This window comes from Battus philenor, unplaced genomic scaffold (assembly GCF_028537555.1).
Source record: "Battus philenor isolate CCGP_79_NKW_IND1 unplaced genomic scaffold, ilBatPhil1.0.hap1 SCAF_11, whole genome shotgun sequence".
Classification (NCBI taxonomy): domain Eukaryota; kingdom Metazoa; phylum Arthropoda; class Insecta; order Lepidoptera; family Papilionidae; genus Battus; species Battus philenor.
Window position 1 is genome coordinate 4363929 of NW_027181673.1, and position 7215 is coordinate 4371143.

Here is a 7215-nt window from a genome sequence, read left to right on the forward strand (position 1 = left end):
ATCATAGCTGTAACATTTATGAAGGTGATAATTCTTCAGTAGTTTGTGCAACGCGTGTGTAAGCAATCAAACGCACTAATATTATAATACATCACATCAAAGAGAGGTAAATTCTTAAGCAGTAATGCTTAAGAATTTGTAAATGTTGCGAAGAGAAGAGCCTGACGTGGTGCTCGCGTTGGTGTTTATCTTTACTGAGACTAGACACCTCTATCTTTTTTTTTTTAAATAATCCTACGAATGTTGCTTTAGATGCTCGTTATAAAGTATTTACAGATACGTTTCATTGTTCTTGAAAGAAGAAATAAGTCGAGTCTAGAAGATGTCACATAAAACAATAAGTTTCACATAAAAAAGTAAAAAAATTATTCTTATTAATAAAAAGTCAGTTTTGTTTTATTATATTTTGCTGTAAATATAATTTACAAGAACAACATAGTTGATAACGTAAATAATTTTCATCCGTACAAATATTATCTAATAGAATAAACAAAATATGCAAAACATTTCAATGTTAGTAGCAAAAACTTCATGCAACAAGTGACGTATAAGTAAAGTCATAATGTGAACGTGCCTTCATTTTTACAAATGGCGCCAAATGTCACCATGTTATGACATTACTGATGTAGATTTATAGATAATTAGTTGTCAATAAACAATGGAGTCATACACATCTCAAGAACGAGGAATTATTGTTACTGCTTACATGACGACGTCGGAGACACGACATGCACCAACGTGACGACGGTGCATACAATTGGGCACCAGTAGACCTTTGTTGCAGCGAATTTTGGTGAAAGATTTGAAAATGTTTCCAAATGAAATGCAAAATCACGCAGTTAACAGTAAAGAAAATATCGCCAATTTGCAGCTAGAAAGTGGCCACTCGAAGGAAACAATTTTTTCCAATGAATGTCATCAATCTTTCATATACAAATACATATTTTTTAACTACGGCGCTCTTTTTTAATTTATAACAAAATGGCTGCCGATTTAAATTATGACATTACTTTTGCATCACTCTTCATGTAAAAATTAAAGTAATAGTTTTATGATATTACACTTTGTACAATGGTTCTTTAATATTCAGATCCATTTCACATATATACGGCAATGTTTGGTTACAATCCTGTGCCATTTGTAATATAAAATTTCTTCCATCATTGTAATTTTCATTGCTTACCAAAACTACTACGCCGCAGTCCCCCTCACGGCTTGCGGATAAGTCCACTCTTGTACCTGTAAAAGTTAACGACCACTTAACTACTCTCTCTTATGGATTTCGAATAGGACCTGTAGGCATCGGTCATTTTCGTCGACCTTAATCAAGTAGAAAAACGTGCTTGTGGACATCCTACGCTGCTCCTGCTGGTCCGTGATCTTTATTTCAGAAACCTATGGCACCTCAATCGGTACCTCAGCTTGCCAATTTTTTTTACCTTCTTTGATCTAAATCCCGAGCCCTCTTACATCATTTCAGCTATAGGTCGTCTGTTGTGGGGCATAGACCTCTCTTATACATTTACTATAGGACAGACTGGTAGCGGCCTGCATCTTGTATCTATTGTTATTATATTTATATTATTATTTTATATATATATATATATATTTATTTTTATTTTATATATTTTTTATTTAGATATTTTATATATATAGATATATATGTATATATATATATATATATATCTATTTATCAAGTACTAATAATTAACAAATCGGTCTTACCTCGTATGCTGTAAAAGTCGTTACTAGGTAAAATCTTTCTAACGCCAATGAAATAACTTATGTCGTGTCTAATAAACCTCTTTAAAATCTCTTTGTCAGCTTGTTGAATAGTAGTTGCTAAAATTCCTCCTTCCATAAAACAAGAATGCATTGCGTCTTGCCAAGTTTTTTCTCTTTCATTTACTTTGTAACATAAATTCAAGGTTTTCCAATAAACGTAACCTGCAAATAAAAATAATGCTTATTAACATTTTTGCCGTATTTTCAGTTATAAAGTGCTAAATGGACAGAATTTCATAATGTTTTTACATTTTCTCATATCCTTTACCATTTCTACGTTTAAAATTAAAAATACGTTATACTATTTCGTTATTAGTCTTAAGAATCTATTTAAACAAAATGATTCAAAATTTTACATAGAATAGAAGCTTCTATACCTGAATCAGCTGTGGGGCACTTTTCATTGTTTAATTTCTTGCAAATAAAAGGTCTCCTACGCTTGCAAGATTCGACGCTTTTTGCACCCGTTTGGGTGGACATTACAATACACTTGGATTCCGTTGTATCTGAATTCCTGATAGCTGTCTTGAAATGTTCTGGAAAAACATTTCCTGAGGAAAATCAAACGAAATTTTTTTAAAGTAATAGGATGTTTATCTTTTAGTATAATAACGCTAACTTTACAATAAGACTATTGAGAGTAAAGTGAAATATTCTTCCAATATACCATGAAGTCGACTACGACGAAGTCCGCTGTTACAGAAGACTAAGGGAACTGTAACACTTGCTGTAATGTTTTATATTGAAAGTCATCGCTGTGATTAACACTTTCAATAGACAACATCTTAATTTTAACTGTACGTGTATCACATCGTCATTTAAAACATACTTACCCGTGAGTCTCGACCGACAACACCCTTCGAGCAAAGAAAGCATAATTGTTTTGCAAATAGACAATGGACTTCAAGTAACGCCACAAGGGCAACAGGACTTTGATGACAAACGTAGTCACAATGAGCTTACGTGTGACTCGTATTGACACTCGACTGTGCGTGTGATATTATTTCCGCAGGTATATAAATTAGCCATCCATTCCAAGATAGCGTTCCATACAGCGTATCATTTAACAACATGTAAAATAAGTTCATAATTCTTGGACAAATGACGAAGAAAAAGTTAACTGTTTTCGACTTACCATCGACTGTTAAAAAGTCTCCTTGGCCAAATGCATCGCTAACGCCTACGAAGATTTCATTCGCTTCTTCCAGGGAATCGGACAAGTTAGCGGCCACGCGCCACTCATCCACCTCTTTGGGGTAAAATAATTGAGCACCTTCGTCGTCACAAGCCATGAAGGCTTCCTCCCATCCCTTCACATCGTTGAAATGAAATTTATAAAATCGTTAAAATCCTCTTTATAGGTATAGTCCCTTCTGTAAAAAACATCGCTGCTCGATTGAACTGCACTGATGGTTCCTGCAAATCAAGATTTTATCATCATCACTTAAGACATGAAGAAATTTATAAATTAATAAATTTTACAAAGATTTCTAAAGGTATCGATTAGAAGCGGCCTATCTATCCAACATAACGATACTGTCCGCAAAATGGCTCTACAAGGCGTCTTGTAACGTAATTGCCACGATATAATACATAAGAAGAAGAATGATAAATGTTTCAACGATGGACTGTTAAGGGAACTAGGGAACTAGGTGGACCTCCTGGTCAAGGTCGTTGGAAGTTAAAAAATATTAATAATTCTTCCCAAATCGGTACGGTGTCAGCTTAGGCTACTAACCATCGACAACTAAACATCGTACAATTTTTTTAATTATTTTTAATATAACAATGAATATTTTATATTTACTCAGGTGAACTCAATTTATTCAAATTTATTGATTTGGTATAGAAAGCTAAGTGATTTGAATTTACACTATCTAATGTAAAAAGTGGAAATTGTACCTTATTTATTAGTGATTAAGTGTTCAAACTGACCGACTAAACAATTTTCTTAGATAAAAGCTCCAGTGAAACCCTCATCTCTCAACACACCCAAACTCGGCGCGGGCGTCTTGCATTTAAAAAAGTATAACAATGGACGGACGTCAATACGGCTCGATGTGTTCATTTTATTTTCATCGCATTTTGTTTTACGTTATTTTATTATAGGGCCGTACCGGAGAAATTAAGTATATCTTAATATATATAAATCTCGTGTCACAATGTTTATACTCAATGGACTTCTAAACCACTTAACCGATTATAATAAAATTCGCACACCATGTGCAGTTCGATCTAACTTGAGAGATAGGATAGTTTAAATCTCAAATTATAGTCGCAATTTTAATTTATTGCTAATTATTGTCTGTTATTATTTGACAGTCACAATTATCTGTTAACTCCAAATGATTCTAACAGATGTCGATACCTTTCGACTGGGTTGAGTAAGTAATCAATAGATGGCGCTGCTATGGTAAATCTACGAACGTGTCATATAAGCTACATTTTAACAGCATAATTACCACGTGTTGTTGACGCTATAAAATTAATTAAATTTATTTTGTAGTGAACAAATTACCGTATAATTCAATTATTTCCACTTTTTAAATTTTCACAGCAACGCGTGGCCGGGTCAGCTAGTATATATATATATTAAGAAAAGAACTGTACGTGATATTTATAAATCTTCAAAGCTAGAGATTCCTTGTGAGATGTTTTTGAAGAAATTAATGCCTGGTGCTTGCTTCTCGATACATATTTAATAACATATTATCTATGTGTCAAACTTAAATTTTAATTCACAGTAACAGGCATAGTATAAAGAAGAAAAAAATGAACTCTTGACGCCTAGATTTCGTTTTTAAAAAATTTGATAAATTCTTCTTGAATCTTAGTGTAGACATTTATAATAAAGATATTTCTTTTCTCAGTTTTGAATCTAAAATCTGAAGTATAATAATTAATCTTGTTTTAGCATTAAAAAGGTTTTTTAATTGATTTAAATGTGTGGAACATGGTTGGTTGACTCATTTATATGGTTGATGTTATAATGTATACATCTTTGTTGAAAATCATTGTTGAACTTAATTTAAAAAGAGTGACTTTTGAGTTTTAGGCCGGCCTTCGATCAACATTTCATGCCGATGGCGGCCAACAAAAATTATAGTCTTCAAAAAATTGACGATTCAAAGGTATACGTCTACTTGAAAAAAGATATTCTGAATAATTAGAAGTTATCCTAGTCTGTCTATATACAAGTAGCGCATTTGGTCCTATCAACTTTGTCTTACTCAAAGTATTCGTGAACTTAAAAATTTTATAACTTAGTATACAGATTTAGTTAAAAGTTATATTTCCATAAAAGTCTTACCTAGAATAAAGACGATTGCTTGATACAGCATCTTGGTTCGAGTTCTACGCTGCACTGCAATATGAAGCCTTATTGTCCGTCTATATATAAATATACGCTCTGTCTGGCGCGGTCTATACGGGATGTTTGGTTTTGTTAATAATTAAGGACCTTTCCGATTGTTTCATTTTGAAGTTACTTAGACTTGTAGATGTTAATGTTTCATCGTGCTCGCTTCTTTTGGCCTTCCTAAAAGATATCTAAGAAGAATATACCATAATGTCCACGCTTGACAGGCCGATTGGCGGTCTCAGTGCGGTTATGTTACGCAGAGGACGCGTACGTATATATATATATATATATATATATATATTTATTTATAAATATATATATGTATATATATATAAATATATATATATATATATATATATATATATATATATATATATATATATATATATATATATATATACATATATATAAATATTTATAAGAAGAAGGGCAAAAGATTGTTTGCATTTTTGAAAATTCTTTACATATTTTTTTACAAATTTTTGTACATATTTAACTGTAGTCTATAAATTGTCGTTGGGGCCGAAAGGTTCTCGTGTGGCGGATAATTTCCACTAGACGCGGCGTGGGTAGGCCTCCCAATAGTGGGACCGACGACAGAGCTAAGGTCACGGGAAGTCAGTCCGAGATCGGTCATCGTGGCATTTTTTGGGAGAAGCTTACGCCTTTCAGTGGGCGTTTATCGGTTGAAAAAAAAGATGTAGATGCGATATTGTTCGATTACCTTTTGCTATTTAGAAAATAGTATCAGAAATGTTAGGACATGTGATAAAAATAACGATAAGTAGTTTTGGCTGTCCTCTTTTTATATTAACCTGACACGGTCCAGAGAGTTCTGAAGAAATCTAAATTTGTAGTGATTTGAAGAAAAAAGGTCAGGACTATAAGGTGGAAAGCATTATCACCTTGTCAATCTTAACGAAGTAAAACATTTTTTATCGTCTACTATTTCATTTGTTTTAACGATATGACGTAACAAAGCAACAGATCTATAACTTTCTGCTAGATTCGGTATTCCTATTTTGAAATACAACTAGCACTACACAAGTGAATACTTCGTCCTCGCATCATTGTTCTTATTGATGAGGGTCGTGATCACCTGGACACGGAGTAATCTTTATCATTAGTATGCTGCTACACCTGTTCCTATCCTTTTAGTCTTTACAAATGACGAGAAAATTTGTTCGATGATTTGAACGACCTTTCGGAAGTTAACCTTCGCCGTTTCCATTACCACTGGTTTAGGTTGCCTTTCCTGAATAGCCAGGCTACACAGGTGATAGAAAAATTACTGTATTCGCTGGCAGAAGCTAAAAACCCAGGTTTGGATTTTGTCACTGCGCAAAATGGACATACACAATGCTAACATACATGGAATTTTAAAAAATAATTAAAATAGTGAAAAAATTAAATGAGAATAAAGCGATTAAAAATATTAGACTACTTTGACAACCTGTATACATTTTATGATAAATCATCATATACTGTATGAACAGTGTGTTTTGTTTCAAGTTCTATATTAGGTATAAAATTATGTACACCATAAATTTGTATAGATAGGGACAAATTTATGTCCATATATTATTAAAATTGTACTACTGACTATAGGTAAAGAATACAAAAGCAAACATTTTGCATTAATTGTTATAAACTTTGAGAAGTAGAGAGAAAGGCTATATATCCTAAATGATATAAAACACAATTAGCTGACCTCACAACTGTTCTATAAGGAACGCCATTACGAAATGCTTATATTTGTACTGTACTGTTTCGAAGATGTTTATGAAGTTAGCCCTAAGACTTTTACAGCTTCGTCTGATATCTATCTATAACTCTATCTATAACTATATTAAAAACTAAAGAATTCGTGTTTTAGAATCTGCATTTGATACTGCGATGGAGGTTGAAGCAGTGAAACCGCGGCTTACCTGATCGTGTCAGTCTGATGTTTGTGTAGTGCGTGTGTGTTCATGTCAAAGTTACAAGACAATTTTTGCAATCGCGGCAATATTATAATATTGTTGAAAGTTCCCACAGTTGCACAGCATAGAGGCATAATTTATGCCGTA

The 7215-nt window shown here is 32.9% G+C and overlaps 1 pseudogene; it reads right to left on the reverse strand.

Moving 5' to 3' along the window:
- Nucleotides 1-1020: 1020 nt before the first annotated feature.
- Nucleotides 1021-5145, reverse strand: LOC137931532 (C-type mannose receptor 2-like; annotated as a pseudogene).
- Between the last annotated feature and the right edge of the window lie 2070 nt (nucleotides 5146-7215).